Here is an 18,523-nt window from a genome sequence, read left to right as displayed (position 1 = left end):
TCCATGTGGTTCTCTATTACCTTCCAAGCCCTTTACACTTACAGATAGCACTGAGGAAATGTCCCTAGCCCTATTCCTTTCATGTCTTTTTCTCCAATCAGCGTTTGTGCTGTCTGCTGCAAGAATTTATTACAAATTGCATTCTATTTTCAGATTATGCCTGTAATTGGTCAATGTTTAAAGCTAGTGACAGTCTACAGTATTGCTGTAGGTTTTACTTTCTCCCTTTTTATCACACAGATATCAAATAGACTATTCTCTCCTAGCCCTCTGTATACTGTATACTTCCTTGCTCATTCTCTCTCTTTCTGTGACACTATGAAGAATTATGTAAACTGCTGGCTTTCTCGGCAGCTCTCAAGTTTAACGTGACCTCTAAAATATACCACATGACACAAAATTCAAGGACTCCATAACACTCCCTATAAGTAACATCAACTGACTCCCTCATCACCACTGCATCCACTCTCCACAGTCTGGGGCTTTGCAGCTATTGTGTCACACCAATACACTGTACACCTGAGAAGGACACTGACAAACCGATGTGCTATGCCTCTGCTTTTATGGAGGTAAGTGACAAAATAAAGCGGAGGTGGGGGGACTCACCCATCTATGAATAAATGACTAGTTCTTTCTCCTTTACTTGGAGATAAATCCAAATTGGGGCATGTTGAAGAAACACACACTGTCTAATAAGGGATTTTGAAGTCATAGATTAGCCCTGTAAAACAAAGGAATTTATGGACCATTTAATTTGCAACCTAAGGAGTTGCAAAGTACTGTCCACAGTAACTAGCTTTCGCTTGCAACCTATGGAACCAGTGGAACAAGGCAAGTCTGCCATTAGCTGGCACAACTGCATTTGGGCAGGAGATCTGGGTGATGTGAAAAAGACATAGTCAAAAGAAAATCAAAAGCAATAGAAGTTAAAAACGCAAAACGGGTCAAAATCTGCAATGGATATATTTTGGAAGATATAAAATAAATATGATAATGGATATAACCGTAATTAAAAGTACCTCTGGCATGAAAAATTATATGTGCAAATGATTTTTTAATTAGAATATTTCTCACAGCCTGAAGAATTCTTGAAAAGTGAGATGCTAAAAATACATACTTTGCAATCAGAGTGTTCAAAGAAATTAAGTAATAACTATTAAAGAATAATACTGGTGTTTAACAACAAAACAATAAAATGAATCTCAGGGCAGCTGAGAAGAATAAATCCTGCCATTTTGGTTAGGGAATACATTCAAATCAAGTTGAAAGAAAACATTTTTTTGTTTCAAAAATAATAAAAGTTTGTATTTTTGCTATTAGTAATCCTCTTAAAATCATTTATTCAATAAATATCTGAGTACCTATTATTTGCAATAATTTTATAAAGCAAATTTTTATAATAGTATGGCATTTCCTCATTGAAATCGCTTGTGACTTAAATAGTTATTCAGTAACAAAACTATGAAGTTTAATTTTTATATGAAATTTTAAAATTATTATCACACTATTTTCAATTACCTGACAATACATAAGAAATAATACTTCTCCTCTGTTATAGGGGTCAGAGTAAGATTGACTTAGTGTAAGTCTTGATCGAATTGCTAGGAAAGAAGACCAGCATGACACTTGGGATTGCAGCGAGCACTGTGCTCCAGAGCAACTGGCACAAGGGACATTGACAAACACCTACATATGTGACATGTGTCTAACATCCCCCTTAGGTAACTTGGATAAACACCGTATATGTTCTCTGAGTGAGACAGAGATGCACAGTAATTAAAAGCACAGGCTCTTTCACCAGACCACCTGGGTTTGATTGCAGGTTCCACCATTTACTTGCTGCGTGATCAGGAAAAAAGTTGCTAAAGATTTCTGTGCCTCAACTTCCTTATATTTTTAAATGGGAATAATAGTATTGCCTACATTGTTGGCTTGTTGCTAGGACCAAATATTTTACTATATTTAAAGCATTTAGAGCAGTGCCTGGCACAGAGTTAGCGCCCAATAACGATCCATGCTAGGAAGGAGTTGCACTAGTCAGTGTTCATTTTAGGACAATAGAAACTGTTTTTGGTATTTCAGGCACAGAAGAACTCACTAATGGAAATCAGGCATTTACAAAATTGTTGGAAAGGCTGGAATTGTGAAAATAAAGGGGATGTCAGAAGGGCTTTAAGACATATCATAGAAACTGTGTTGGAGAGGTGAAGAATGTGTTTCTGCGACACAGACTTCAGAGATGTTCAAAAATCCACCACGAAAGTCACAGCTAACCAGCAGCCTTGCGCTTGGTGACAAAAACTCAAACTTAGAGTCTAGTTAGCCATACAAAAACTCTTGTCAGCTGAAGCCTGCAACAAGCATTATCCATTGCTGTTGCTAGAGGAAGAATGTCCTCTTTCTCCTTTTTTATTTTCCAAATCTTGTGTGAGTGCTGGGCATTAGCAGAAGGTAAATTGCACCCAGAGCACTAAAGGCAAGTGAGTCTAAGGAAAACAGTTCCTTGTCTTCGAGCCCCTATGATACTGAAAAAGGCTTACAAATAAGGGGATGAGAAGGATGCAGATTGTCAATAAAAAACCCAGCTCAGGGGGCCAGCTGAGCAGCATAGAGGTTAAGTTCATGCACTCTGCTTCCACAGCCCCAGGGTTTGGATCTTAGGCATGGACTTACACACCACTCATCAGGCCATGCTGTGGCAGCCTGTGACATACAAAATAGAGGAAGATTGGCACAGATGTTAGCTCAGGGCCAATCTTCCTCACCAAAAAAAAAAAAAAAAGACAAAAACAAAAACAAAAACAAAAACTAGCTCAGGCCCTTACCCTGCTGTCAACTAACTGGAGAACTCTCCAGGGAAAAGAGCTCCACTGTGAAAGGTAAACTCTATCTTTGTGAAATTTGGGGCCAAAATGGAGAAAAGAAAAGAAATGAACTATAATCTTTATCTGTGTCCGTATTTAAATTATGCTTTCTAAAATCTAAAATATTTGGATTTGCTTAGAGTGGATCTTTTATAGAGAGTCACCTATGCCTCAGAATTCATACACTGAGATATGTGGGCCCTTGTGAATGAAAGAATCACAACCAAAACATACAGAAGGTTCTTTTAATTCATGGAATACCATTATACATTCTTCAAAAGTAGAGGAGCCTAGGTCAAAGGTGAAATGAATGGAACTGTTGAGAACTGCCTCACCCATATTTCCTTAAAATAGCCATGAAATGAGTTGAAAATAGAAGATAGTACAATAAAAGCATTATAAAGAAAATAAATCAAGAACCCAGCACAATGTGGACCCTGTTAGGATGGGATCTGATATATCCCCTTCTGAAAAGCCTCAGTCAGGATCTGTTATGGAAGATGAGTGGAACACTTATTCTAGAGCTTACATTTTCAAAGGACCTCAAATTTATGCCTAATGACTTCTAACTGACAAAGTCCCTGTAGTGCATGCATGTGTGTGTGTGAAATATGGGAATTTCTTAATGGAAAGTATTTAAAACATACCACCATTTTTTGTTATCCTAAATTGCCATTTCTCTTTTATTACAATACAGGGATTTTCAAGAAACATGAAAATGGCCTGGGCCCCTTTTGACCTGAGAGCCTTGGTCAACATCATGAACAAGCTTCTCTGGTGACTGCTCACAACTCGTTTGGTACTTACTCTTGTTATGCCACCATGAAAATCTATTCTGTATTGGTAAGGTTTCCTTATTCCTTGTACATTGGCAGTCTGAGAACCCTTGAAGGACTCTCAGAAATCTATAAGATGCCCTATCTGTTTATTAAAGTTTGGACTTCATTTTTAGATGGTATTAACCCTGGACCCAAACCTGCTGTATATTTTGGGGGGCGGAGAGAAGAGGTATTCCCTGAGATACACATATATTGATTATTGTCAATATTGAATATTATAAACTCTAGAAAGAAAAATTAGCATTTATTGAACATTCCTTTTGTTTAGGGACAATATTATAGAACTGTAATAAAGGGTTACATGTCTCATTTGGAGGCACAAAGCACAACCAAGATGAAGCTGTGCTGCTCTGACAGAGATGCAACATGGAACCATCACCCCTTTGCTCCCCTCACCCCTGACTCCTGCTTCTTTCTTGACTCAGCTGTGTTTCCCATGGAGCATAATTTGAATATAACTATTCTTGAAATTTTACCAAATAGTCTACATTTCAGTTTGAATTCCTAATGAAGGCATACCTTGTTTTATCACACTTTGCTTTATTGCACTTCACAGGAGTTGTCTTTTTTACAAATTGAAGGTTTGTGGCAATCCCGTGTTGAACAAGTCTGTTGGTGCCATTTTCCTAGCAGCATTTTCTCACTTCATGTCTGTGTGTCACATTTTGACAATTCTCACAATATCTCAAACTTTTTCATTATTATTCTATTTGTCATGGTGATCTGTGATCAGTGATCTGTGATGTTACTATTGTAATTGTTTTGGAGTGCCATGAAGCATGGCCGTATAAGACAGTGAACTTACTCAATAAATCTTGTGTGTGGTCAGACTGCTCCACCGGTGGGCTGTTCCTCTTCTCTCTCCCTCTCCTCATGCCCTCCTATTCCCTGAGACACCATATTGAAATTAGGCCACTTAATAACCCTACAATGGCCTCTAAGTGTGCAAGTGAAAGGAAGAGTTGCATGTCTCTCACTTTAAATCAAAAGCTAGAAATGATTAAGCTTAGTGAGGAAGATATGTCAGAAGCCTAGATAAGCTGAAAGCCAGGCCTCTTGTGCCAAACAGTTAGCCAAATTATGAATGCAAAGGAAAAGTTGTTAAAGAAAATGAAAAGTATGACTGCAGTGAATACACAAATGATAAGAAGCCAAAACAGCCTTATTACTGATATACCAAAAGTTCTAGTGGTCTGGACAGAAGATCAAACCAGCCACAACATTCGCTAAACCAAAGACTGACCCAGAGTAAGGCCCTAACTCTCTTCAATTCTGTGAAGGCTGAGAGAGGTGAGGAAGCTGCAGAAGAAAAGTCTGAAGCTAACAGAGGTTGGATCATGAGATTTAAGGAAAGAAACCATCTCTACAACATAAAAGTGCAAGGTGAAGCAGCAAGTGCTGATGGAGAAGCTCCAGAAAGTTATCCAGAAGATCTAGCTAAGATAATTCATGAAGGTGGCTACACAAAAAACAGATTTTCAATGTAGATGAAACAGCCTTCTATTGGAAGAGGATGCCATCTAGGACTTTCATAGCAAGAGAGGAGAAGTCAGTGCCTGGCTCCAAAGCTTCAAAGGACAGGCTCACACTCTTGTTAGGGGCTAAGGCAGATGATGACTTTAAGTTAAAGCCAATGCGCATTTATCTTTCTGAAAACCCTAGGGCTCTTGAGAATTTTGCTAAATCTACACTTCCTGTGCTCTATAAATGGAACAACAAAGCCTGGATGACAGCCCATCTGGTTTAGTGAATAGTGTAAGCCCACGGTTGAGAGCTACTGCTTCCTCTGAAAATATTGCTGCTCACCGACAGTGCTCTTGGTCACTCAGGAGCTCCACTGGAGATCTACAAGAGTAATGTTGTTTGCATGCCTACTAACACAACATTCATTCTGTAGCCCAAGGATCAAGGAGCAATTTCAACATTCACTCTTATTATTTAAAAAAATACATTTCATAAGGCTATAACTGCCATAGTGATTCTTCTGATGGATCTGGGCAAAGTAAATGGAAAAACCCACTGGAAAACATACACCATTCTAGATACCGTTAAGTATATTAGTGCCAGAATGGATGGAGCTGGAGGGTATTATGCCAAGTGAAATAAGTCTGACAGAGATAGACAAATACGGTATGATTTCACTCATATGTGGAAGATAAACAAACATATAGATCTGGAGAACAGATTGGTGGTTACCAGAGGAGAAGGGGGATGGCAGGAGGGCAAATGGGGTTAAGGGGGACATGTATACAGTGACAATGAAAACTAGACTTTTGGTGGTGAACACAAGGTAGTCTACATAGAAGTTGAAATATAACGATGTATACTTGAAATTTATATAATGTTATAAACCAGTGTTAACTCAATAAAAAAAACACAGAATTGGTTCAATAAAAAAATAAAATAGGTCCCGCCCCATGCCCGAGTGGTTAAGCTTGCGTGCTCTGCTTTGGCGGCCCAGGGTTTCACCGGTTGGGATCCTGGGCACAGACATGGCACAGCTCATTAGGCCATGTTGAGGCGGCATCCACATGCCACAACTAGAGGGACCCACAACTAAAGTGTACAACCATATACTGGGGGGATTTCGGAAGAAAAAAAAGTTTGGCAACAGTTGTTAGCTCAGGTGCCAATCTTTAAAAAAGTAAAAAATAAAAATAAAATAAAAACATAAAAATAAATAAAAGGCAACAATATGGAGGTTGCTTGAAATCACTATGACTTTAAGAGTTTGTTATTTCCATTGTAAAATCTTCACATAAATTAATAATAAAGAAACTGAAACCAATACTTACTATAAATGGAAAATGATCAGTCTTGCTAGTAAGCAAAGAGGTAAATATTTTACGTTGAATATGATTTTCATAAGTTAAATAGTACAATATACTGTTAAATGAAAATATACAATGTTGATGCATAAATCATATACTTTAGGTAGGAAAAATATTGGCACAACTATTGAGTAAATATTTGGTAATGTATATGAAAAATGATAAGATATTCAAATCCACTAAGTCCATTCTTGGGTATTCTGTCCTAAGGAAGTAATTCCAAATGTGACAAAAATTATAAGTAAATATTCAGCATGGTACTATTAATATTTCCATAGAGATAAAAGAGTTAAATTTTATAAAAATTTATTGAGATGCGCTAAGAATGAGGCAATAATGCTTGTGTAAGTTACAAAACATAATAGTATGAACTGCTATTAACCCACTATCTGTGTGCTCCACACTTCAATTATATGCCTCCTTCCCCTACAGAAAATACCTACCTGAATGTTTTTTATCATATATAAAACATGCATATTCCTAAAAAAAGTGGTGTTTTTGCATATGTGTATGAGCTTCATAAATAAGCATCCTCCTGTAAGTAATTGTCCATAGGTTGCTTCTTTTCCCTTCCTTTTCTTTTCCTTTTTCTTTCTTTCTGTTTTTTCATTAATCATTATGTCAAAGATTTGTCTACGCTTTTGTATGTAGCTGCATAATAGTTTGGTAGCACTGCTCAACAGCCTAACTACCCATTTTCCTACTGAAGCACAGTTGGAAGTGTTCCAGGTGTTTTCTCCGAAGGATGGTGCTGCTATCTCACGGTCTGCTAGCACAGAAGGACAAAGCTCTCTAGGACATAGAGAGAACTTTCTGATAATACCATATGTACACTTTCAACTTGAAAAGATAGAAACACTTTGTTTACTTAAGTGATTGTGCTAATACACTCTAACCTGAAGAGTAAGCATTCCTATTGACTAATTGATACCATCTTTTTTCTTATTGATCTTTATATTAATTTAATTATTTACACATTATAAATATTATATATTATATATAATATCAGCAAATTTTTCGAATTTACTTATTCTTTTTCAATTACATATGTGGAAAATATATTCTCTGAGAATGTGGCTTTTATTTTCACTTCCTTTACGGTGTCTTTTGATTAATAAACAATTTTAATTTTGAAGTAGAAGAATTTATCATTTCCTTTATGATTAGTAAAATTTGCTATGTCTAAAAACAGTATATTTATTAATACATTTGAGTGTATTTTTCACCTTTGCACAGTAACAATAGCCCAAAATCTCAGTGTATAAAACAATAAATATTTGCTTCTTGCACACATTACACGTCAGCGTCTGTGAGGAGGTGATGCCTCCCTCTCCTATACACCTTCTAACTCTGGAAAGAGAAGCCCCTATATGACATATGTTGGTGTTGTGACAAAGAGGAAACAGCAGAGAGCTCGTGGAAAGATGTAATGGTCTTACAGCTTGGTTGTGATAGTGTGTGTATGCCCCATGACCACTGACCAAAGCAATTTTCATGGACAAACAGGATGCCAATGGATTGGAGATGTACACTCATCGCACATAAGGTTTAGCAAGTCACAGGTCAATAGGCGGGGATGTATAATCCTTTTACAGGAAGCAGGAATGCATATTTGAGAAGAACAACACAAACTACATATTTTATTTTTATACTATTTGAAATCAAACTTTACATTTATAAACACATCCAAATATTTTATAGGAAAATGACTGGTATAAAATATACCAAAATGTTAACAATTGTGTTTTGTTTGAATGGGACATTATTCGTGATTTTGCTACTTTTAATGTTCCATATGTTACAGAATTTCTTATAATGTACATATATTTTTATAAATTGAAAAATATAGAAGCTATTTAAACAGTGTCATCATTTAATGGATTTCAAGATATTTCTAATTAGAAATAATGTATTAAATTTTACATTTAATTGACCATCAAGAATTATTTTCACTGACGGTAAATATTGACTCTACTTTTGGATCAATAAATCATGCTCCATCCCTCAAGAGAAGTCAATATCTACTTTATTGTTTCTTTAGACTCCAAATGGGAACTTTGATGAATGTCTTTAAATTTTCTCTGAAGTTTCTGATGGAATGTTCTTTAGCAACAACTACTGCTACTGAAAAGTTGTACAATTAATCATGAGATAGATCCTCATATCTTGAAAAGAAATGAACCAATAAGTAGTAGAGAGATGAAGCGCTCCATTTTCTTCTTCAGCCACATAGTAACGTATAAAAAATAAGCTAACATAGAATAAAGAAATTACATTTTCTAAAGATTTTCGTTACATTAGAGTCTTTAATATTCTAATGATTTCCTGAAATCTGATGATAGAATTTATTCCAATATCATCTTTATTTTTCTCTTATTTGATTAATGTAGCCATTGAGAGTTCCTTTGAGATGACAGGGATACAAGTAAACATTTTGAATCTATCTACCTCTCTTGACTCCAAAAGTGTTCTGCAAAGGAAAAGAACACACACGCGCACCCACACACACACAAAGACAATTTGGGATGGGTAGAATTACTTTTTCTAGGAATGATGTTATAGAGTCATAATCCTCAGATATTACTGACTAAATTTTTTTTAAAAAAACAAATAGAAATTCAAGTCTATGGATTATTTGATATTTATTCTTTCAACATTGGTTATTATAATTGTTAAGAAATAGTTTAAGGTTCTTTGGGGGAGGAGCTACTGCAACCCACCTTAATTAAAATTACCTTAAACATATTAACTATCATTTTATTGGTCACTGTTAATCATAAAAATGTTTCTCATAAACAATTCCTTTAAAAATAATGATGTTTATGTTTTGTAGCATTTCAGAATTCATTCTATTATTTAAGTATTTTAAAGTTTTTTATTTGCACAAGTTTTTAAATTCCTTATTTAGGTCATTTTCACATCCTTCATTTCTTCTCTGGTATAGGATGAGAAAAATTAGTTCTGTGGCAATGACCTATGGTTGACTTTGTAATCAGTAGGTCAGGAAGGCCACTGAATGTGGGAATTAGAAAACTGATGCACATGAGAACGCATGTTACTGACAGCCGGCAAGAGAGAGCCAGTTACGCTGAGAATTTTAATATGTCAGTGTAACCCTGTAACACAAAATATATGCTAGGTTAGACCTTGACTTTAGACTTTACTATCTGCTTTGTTCTTCTGCTGTAAACATGCTTATTCTTTTCCTAGGTAACTTCTACTGATGCTTTTGGATTTAGCTTAAACATAAGCTCCTCCAGAATCCCTTAGCTGACAAATTTCTTTCCTCAATATATGTCAGATACCCTTCCTAGGTGTTTTTATGAGTTTACTTTAGCCCTTGCTACTTTTATTTATCAAATATTTTCCATACTCGTTATAATTGACACTTCACTAAATGTTAACTTTTTTTTTTTTTAAAGATTTTATTTTTTTCCTTTTTCTCCCCAAAGCCCCCCAGTACATAGTTGTGTATTTTTCGTTGTGGGTCCTTCTAGTTGTGGCATGTGGGACGCTGCCTCAGTGTGGTTTGATGAGCAGTGCCATGTCTGCGCCCAGGATTCGAACCAACGAAACACTGGGCCGCCTGTAGCGGAGTGCGCGAACTTAACCACTCGGCCACGGGGCCAGCCCCTAAATGTTAACTTTTATGCTAGCCTGTCAAAATAAAAGTTTCCTGAAGAGTATAACTGTAATATTTGTCATTCTACCTAAAATATTTAATACTTTGCCATTAGCATAGTAAGCTATCAATAGACAATTGTTGAATATTGACTGAATGAATTAAGTTGCATTTCAAGAGGCAATATCGTTTAGTGGTTATGACCAAAGACAATCTGGGCTGCTAGGTTTGACTCCCAACTCTGCTACCTACTAGTCATATAATCTTTGGTAGTTGTGTAATCTTCCTGTGCCTTAGTTTCCTCATCTATAAAATAAAATTTATATTATTAAGGTATTATAAAGGTTACATGAGTTAACATGTAAAGCACTTAAATCATTGTATGGAATATAATATGCTTTACATGACCATATATGGATGCACTAACTGCTGTTATGTTAAAGTTTTATAATCAAAAAGGATGAAGTAAAGTTGCAAATATTCCAACCCAATCCAAACATGGGATACAAAATAAATCTAATTTCTAAAATACCATGCTGGCATGTAAATTCAACATTTTTAGTGTTTTTCCAGATGGCTTCCTGCCTGGCCCACACTCACCACATCATGGTAATTATGCAGTTGAAAATATGTAATTCATTTATCAACTTATTTAGAAAATACTTATAGAATGCCTACATACACCAATCACTATTACACACCTTGAGAATAGCAGGGTGAACAAAACACATAACTTTCGCGCTCTGATGGAGCTTATATTCCAGTAGGGAGAGGTAGTCAGTAGAAATAAAATACATGAACATTTAAGAATCCCCAGGTAGTGGTAAGTGCTATATAGAGAATTAAAATAGAGTAACGAGATAGAGATGATCTGGTGGCTGCCATAGTTTGAGATTCCAGGGAAGAAATCTGATACATAACCTGACATTTAACAGAGATCTGAATGGCTAGAAGGAGCCAGACTTAAGAGTCAAGCAGAAGTATATTTTAATCAAAGAGAATAATTTTTGCAAAGACCCAGAATTGGGAAACAAACTTGTCATAGTCAAGAAATCATAAGAATTTCAATAATTTTGGAACAAATGAGTAAAGGAGAGAGTGATTCAAATTGAAGTCTGAATGTTTAGCAGGAGCCATGATTTTAAGTCTATAAAGATTTCGACAATCATCCTAAGTGAAAAATCTAAAAGAAATTTTAAGCAGGGATTAGCATGATTTGATTTAACTTTTAGGCCATTATTCAGATCGTACCGTGGAAAAAGGAAGGGGAGAGCAAGAAGGAAAGCAGGACGACTAGTAAACTGACTATTATCGTGATCTTGCCAAGAAGTCATGATGACTTGAATTAGGGTGACAACAGAGGGAACGGTAAGAAGTGCATTGGTGTATACTGAAGGTGGGTCTAATAACTTGCTCATGGGTTAGATGTGAGAAGTGAGTAAACGAGTATGATCAAGGTTAGACTTACGATTGTGCTTTAAGCTGTACGGCGGACTGTGATATCCTTACTGAAATGGAGGGCTGAGGCAGAAGCAGGTTTGAGGACTAAACGTAAGAGTTTCCTTTTGGTAACGTTAAATTTGAGATACTTAGCACACGTCCATGTGGAGATGGTATCGACAGACTATGAGGCTGGAGTTCTGATGAGAATTCAGTGTTTAAGATACAGATTTGGGAAGCAAAACCAGGCTCAATATTCAGATTTGGGAGTCATCAGCAGATTAATTCAGTGCCTATGCTGTAGCTCCACTATGCAGTTAAAAATGAGGGAATTAACATCTGATGTTTTCAAGTCTTCATTCTAATTTCATGTAAAATTCTGACTGTTTGGTATCTTTGAGAATTAATGTAATAGCAAATATTGCTCTTCTTCTATAAATCAAGTACTTTATATCAAAGCAGGTATACTTCAATTTCAGATATTTTTTCACTATGACATTTTATCAATAGTCATTTGGCAACTAGGTTCTTCCAGATGTGAGAAGGAAATAGATAATTCTAAAGTTGCCCGTAACAGACACTGTACTGAATTGATTAATGAGCTCATCCTGCTGTTCAGTTCACCATGAGCTTTAATTCATCATCATGGATTGCTATTAAGATTACTAAAAATTCTACAAAAGAATGTTTATATGTAAGCTCAATGATCAACTCGAGTCCCACAGGTGTATAATTTGAAATATGATGTCACTATACTGAGAAAATACCTAATTTAGTTTTAATGTATTCTCAAAATTCGATAATAAGATATCTAACTCTCATTTTCTCATTAGAGTTCCAAATAAATATGCACTTTCTCCAAATCTGGAAATAAGAAAATGGTCTATTTCAATATAATTTAAGCTGCTGATTTGCAATAAAAATAAGACTGGCATTTTACCTAATCACATTTGACTCCATATATTATTCATTTAGCAATTATCGCCATCATCTGCAGATTCTTGAGGAAGAAATATGGAAAAATATGTAGAGAGAGAACTGGAAAGGAGGAGGCATTTTGAAATAGGAAATTAAAAAAAAGAACAAGGGTTGGATATTTGCAGTGGCACAGAATAAGTCAAGGTGATTTTAGATAGTGATGTATTTCTGAGGGAGGCGTTTGGAGGAAGAGTGGGCACTGCCTCAAGGTGCTTAGGAAAGTCAGAGAGCTGTTGAAGAGTTAGGGGTGAGGAAAAAAAGAGAAAACAAAATGATGTTGAAGAACTTTTCTCTTGTACTCCCTAGGTTTTGCACTATGAATTATATTTACATATAAAATAGTTGGCCTTTAAAATGTGTTTGGGAGATTTGCATAAAGTGTATTATGTTACCTCACCTGTTAAACTCACTTGCCACTACCCGCTTGAGTAGCAATCATGGGATTTGTCCATGTCAGGAGGGGCAAAATGATCCATGTTTTTGAGACATGTATTTTGACTGCATCCCAATATTTGACTTTAAAAAACAAGAATGCAGGTCTGGCCCAGTGGTGGTTAGGTTTGCACTCTCTGCTTCGGTGGCCCAGGGTTTATGGGTTTGGATCCCAGGTGCAGACCTACACACTGCTCATCAAGCCATGCTGTGGTGTCATCCCACATACAAAATAGAGGAAGACTGGCACAGATGTTAGCTCAGGGCCAATCTTCCTCAAGCAAAAAGAGGAAGATTGACAATGGATGATAACTCAGGACCAATCTTTGTCACCAAAAAAACCCCAAACAAAATGCTGTTTATGAATTAAATGCGGCATAAAACTAAATATTTTCATTGTATTAGCCTTATGATTTTCACTTTCAACAACTTGGGAGCTCTGCACATATGTGCCCTGCCAAAGCCTTTATGAGAATTCCATAATTTCCAACAAGAATAACACACTAGGAGTATACTGGACAGTTACATTTAGGTTTGAAAAAATCCCCTACTTTTACTCTCCTAATTATGTTCCTGTTGGTGTAGTTTAAAATGCTATAATCTTAGAAAGAAATATTTCCTTTTTTATTTATCTTCCTTTAGAGAAACACCCTTTTTCTTTATGGCATCACTCTGTGTATTGGAAACTAAATCTGTTTGCTTGATGAGAACAAAGGTAGGGACGGCAGAGGGTATAAAAATTAACTGGTAGTTTCTCAGCAGTAGCACTAATACCACAATGAAAGTCAAACTGTTTAATTTTTTGACAACTGAACAGACAGTTGCCAGCAAGTGATCCTCATTTTTCCTGACATCCCATTTCTGTCTCTGTTCCTATCACCTACCACTGTGAATTTATAATTGCTAACAAAGAATTGCAGTACATTTGCCAGATTTAAATGGATTTCATGGCACACTGATGCAATTACATGCCCTTTCTTCAAAGGCTAATTTTGTGTCAGCTCCACAGTGCACCACATGGCAACAGACGGCAATATTTGACGGGCTAGTCTACTACGCTAGTGAAGAGTGTGATTCTGCTCTCAGATCCTCTGGCCTAGACTGGAGAAATTAATTTACAATGAGAAAGAAATAAAGGACTTTCATTCTGCCCATCTAGGTACCTAGCAGAGCTGCAAAGGTCACGCATCCTTTTGAGTCTAGTGCAGATTGACGACACACACCACTGATATTTAGGCAAGTCACATAAACACTCTTATCTCACTTTCTTAAGTTGTAACTTGAAATGCTAGGACTTCAAGGTCTCTTTATAGATACCAAGTTCTGGTTGTCCAGTACTAAAGTTGGGAAGTCCTGCAGGTCTGTCTGAAAAGATTCAGTAAAGCAGAGAGCTTGAGTGATTATCTACTGTCCACAAGATGTAATATATAGGTTGCTACATTAACTGAAAAAACTCTTAAGAACTAAAAGTGTAACAGGCCTCCTTCAGTTATATATGCATAAAACCTCAGAAGCAGGGCCAGAGACCAGTGCTTGGAACAACTCATCAACACTAGTTTCCTGATTCACTCTTCTCTTAGGCAGCATCATTTCCTTGTTCATTACCCCAGGGTTCATCAGAGTCACAAATTAAAGTGTTATTACTTGTATACATTACCCTCAAGTTGACTTTGATATTAAGCTGGGACTCCTAATGCTGGTATCATTGCCTGAACAAAAGGTCAGATTTCTTCCTCCATCCATCCCCAAGGAAGTAACACAAAATACAAACACACCTAGCTGGGTACAAGCATCCCTGCTGGAGCGGTGGTCCCTGGCGGTGGGTCACCTGCTGCGTGGGATATGGACAGATGAACACCCCAATTGTTCTTTTATCATCAACCTCAAAAATGGAGCTATAGAAGAAGCCTAGTAAATAGATTCTTTCTATCAGTTAGAAAAGAACAAACATGTCTTACAGACGATATAGGTTCAAAAAGACCTATTAACGTACCTATGCGCATAGGGAACATCCAAAACTTAAATTCTTTGATGGTAACTTTCTTCCACTATGAATAAAAACAGCCTCTTCTTCCCAGTTCATGACAATTAGCAGAGGTTGCCGCGATGCATCACAGTAACTTTAAGTCATGAAATTTAATATATATCAGAGAGCATTAGTGATTTCCATAAGAAAACAGAGCAAAAGAGAAAAAAAAATCTGTCCTTTCTTAATCTGGCTTTTAGAGAATATCATGCCATGTGATAGATAATATTCAGCCATTTGTTGGATTGAACTCCTGCTACAATTTAGAATTTATAATACTGTTACTGTTTCTTAATAAACTTACTTACACTTAAAATCCAGTAAGGTCTAAATAAGGAAATGGTTATGTTTCTGCTGCCACTGCTTTCAAAGGAGCTGTGTGCAATCTGTTAGCTCTCTTTTCCTCATTTTCCATAGTATTCTTTGTTGCTTTCCATCCCTCCTTTTTTTCCATCTTGATCATGTCTATGTAGAAGTAAAAGTACATTTCAGCACTTTCTGGATCAAAAGATCCAAACAAAGTAAATAAAAGATTCGTTCTCACATCCAATTCAATTTAAGGCTTCTTCCTTGACGCATTTTTCTACCTCAACTCAGGTGTGTCCCGTGCCTACAGAATTCATGTTTTAGAGAGCTGAAGCTGTCAAACAAGTAATCCATAGGTAAGTATTTAACTATTAAATCATCCATTTAAGTTGGTAGCAAAGGGAAGTTTCTCAATATGTGCTGTTTACTTAGTATCTAGTATATATCACTTTTATTTCAAAGTGAATTTTGGAAAATGTATATAATTTAAGTACATAGAGTATTTTTAACTTTGAACTTTTACTTTTGCATGAGCAAAATACTCAAAAAATAAGAGATGCAATAGCATGCCTATGTCTCCCTCCCACCATCCGCTTAATTCAAACCCCAAGTTACTTTTCCAAAGGTAAGAATTATAAACAATTCTTTCCTATCTGTTCATAAAAAAGAATGTCACCATAATATATATCCATTTAATATAAATTGTATTTATACAAATACAATAATATAAAACCTGCTCTATACAATATTTTTTCTCTCAAATCTTTCCCATATCAGTGTATTCAGATCTCCTTCATTCCTTTTGATTTTTTGATTTAATTTTTAATGAAGTAACATTGGTTTATAATAGTATATAAATTTCAGATGTACATCATTATATTTTGACTTGTGTATAGACTACCTCATGTTCACCACCAAAAGTCTAGTTTTCATCTGTTACTGTTTGAATGTGCCCCTTTACCTCTTTTGCCCTCCTCCTTCCCCCTTCCCTCTAGTAACCACCAAACTGTTCTCTGTATCTATGTGTTTGTTGTTTTATCTTCCACATATGAGTGAAATCACATGGTTTTAGACCTTCTCCATCTGACTTAATTCACTTAGCATAATACCCTCAAGGTGTATCCATGTTGTCACAAATGGCAAGATTTCATTTTTTTTTTTGTTGCTGAGCATTATCCCATTGTATACATATATACCACATCTTTATCTGTCCATCCATTAATGAGCACTAAGGTTGTTTCCAAGTCTTAGCTATTGTGACTAATGCTGCAATGAACAGAGGGGTGCATATATCTTTACACATTCATATTTTCATGTTCTTTGGATAAATACCCAAAAGTGGAATAGCTGGGTCATATGGTAGTTTTATTTTTAATTTTCTGAGGAATCTCCATACTCTTTTCCATAGTGGCTGCACCAGTTTAAATTCCCACCAGCAGTATATGAGAGTTCCCTTTTCTCCACATCCTCCTCAAAACGTATTTCTTGTCCTGTTAATAATAGCCATTCTGATGGGCATGAGGTGATATCTCATTGCGAGTCTCATTGATTCACATTTCCATAATAATTGGTGATGTTGAAGATTTTCATGTGCCTGTTTGCCCTCTGTGTATCTTCTTTGGAAAAATGTCTGTTCAGGTCCTTCGCACGGTTTTTAAGTGAGTTGTTTCTTTGTCATCGAGTTTATGAGTTCTATGTATTTTGGATACTAACCCCTTATCAGATATATGGTGTGAAAACATCCTCTCCTAATTGGTAGGCTATCTTTTTGTTTTGTTGCTAGTTTCTTTTCCCATGTAGAAGCTTTTTAGTTTGATGTAGTCCCATCTGTTCATTTCTTCTTTTGTTTCCTTTGCTTGAGGAGACATATTCAAAAAGATAGTGCCAAGACCAATATCAAAAGAACATATTGCTTATATTTTCTTCTAGGAGTTACATGGCTACAGGTCTTACATTCAAGTCTTTAAGCCATTTTGAGTTAACTTTTGTGTATGGTGCAAGATAATGGTCTACTTTCATTCTTTTCATGTGGCTATTAAGTTTTTCCAACACCGTTTATTGAAGATACTTTCCTTTTGCCATTTTGTGTTCCTGGCTTCCTTGTTGAAAGTTAGCTGTCCAGAGATGTGTAGTTTTATTTCTGTACTCTCTATTTTGTTCTATTTACCTGCGTGTCTGTTTTTTGTAGTGGTATCATGCTGTTTTGATTACTACATCTTTGTAGCATACGTTGAAATCAGGGAGTGTGACGCCTCCAGCTTTGTTCTGTTGTCTCAGGATTGCTTTGTCTATTCAGGGTCTTTTGTTGTTCCATAGAAATTTTAAGATTCTTCGCTCTATTTATGTGAAAAATGTCATTGGGACTTTGATAGAGATTGCACTGAACCTGTAGATTGCTTTAGGAGGTATGAACATTTTAACTATGATAGTTCTTCCAATACCTAAACATGAAATGCCTTTCCATTTCTTTGTGCCTTCTTCAATTCTTTCAATAATGTCTTATAGTTTTTAGTGTACAGCTATTTTATCTCCTCGGTTAAATGTATTCCTAGGTATTCTTTTCTTTTTGTTGCAAGTGAAAATAGGATTGTTTTCTTGATTTCTCTTTCTGCTAGTTTGTTGTTAGTGAATAGAAATACAACTGATTTTTTATGTTGATTTTGTATCCTGCCACTTTATTGTATTCATTATTTCTAATAGTTTTTTAGTGGATTCTTTAGCGTTATACTTATATAAAATCATGTCATCCACAGATAGTGACAGTTTTACTTCTTTCTTACCAATTTGGACCCGTTTTACTTTTGTTTTTCTGATTGCTCTGGCTGGGACTTCCAATACTGTGTTGAATAAGAGTAGTGAAAGTGGGCATCCTTGTCTTGTTTTTGTTATTAGAGGGATAGCTGTCAGTTTTCCACTGTAGAGTATGATGTTAGCTGTGGGTTCATCACATATGGCCTTTATTATGTCAAGGTACTTTCCTTCTATATCCATTTTATTTAGCATTTTTATTATCAATGGATAATGAATCTTGTTGAATGCTTTCTCTGCATCTATTAAGAGGATTGTGTGATTTTTATTCTTCATTCCGTTTACGTCGTGTATCACGTTGATTGATTTGCAGATGTTGAGCCATCCTTGCATCCCAACAATAAGTGCCACTTGATTGTGGTGTATGATCTTTTTAA

The 18,523-nt window shown here is 35.9% G+C and overlaps 1 long non-coding RNA gene across 1 annotated transcript; it reads left to right on the top strand.

Annotated features, from left to right (window-relative positions):
- Positions 1–451: 451 nt before the first annotated feature.
- LOC139045176 (uncharacterized) lies at positions 452–15,694 on the top strand. Its single transcript, XR_011503064.1, has 3 exons — positions 452–569; positions 3,562–3,707; positions 15,630–15,694. It is a non-coding gene; the product is annotated as an uncharacterized lncRNA (long non-coding RNA).
- The last annotated feature ends 2,829 nt before the right edge of the window (positions 15,695–18,523 follow it).

This window comes from Equus asinus, chromosome 4 (assembly GCF_041296235.1).
Source record: "Equus asinus isolate D_3611 breed Donkey chromosome 4, EquAss-T2T_v2, whole genome shotgun sequence".
Classification (NCBI taxonomy): domain Eukaryota; kingdom Metazoa; phylum Chordata; class Mammalia; order Perissodactyla; family Equidae; genus Equus; species Equus asinus.
The sequence above is the reverse complement of the archived record's forward strand: the minus strand, read 5'-3'. Positions and strand labels throughout refer to the sequence as shown.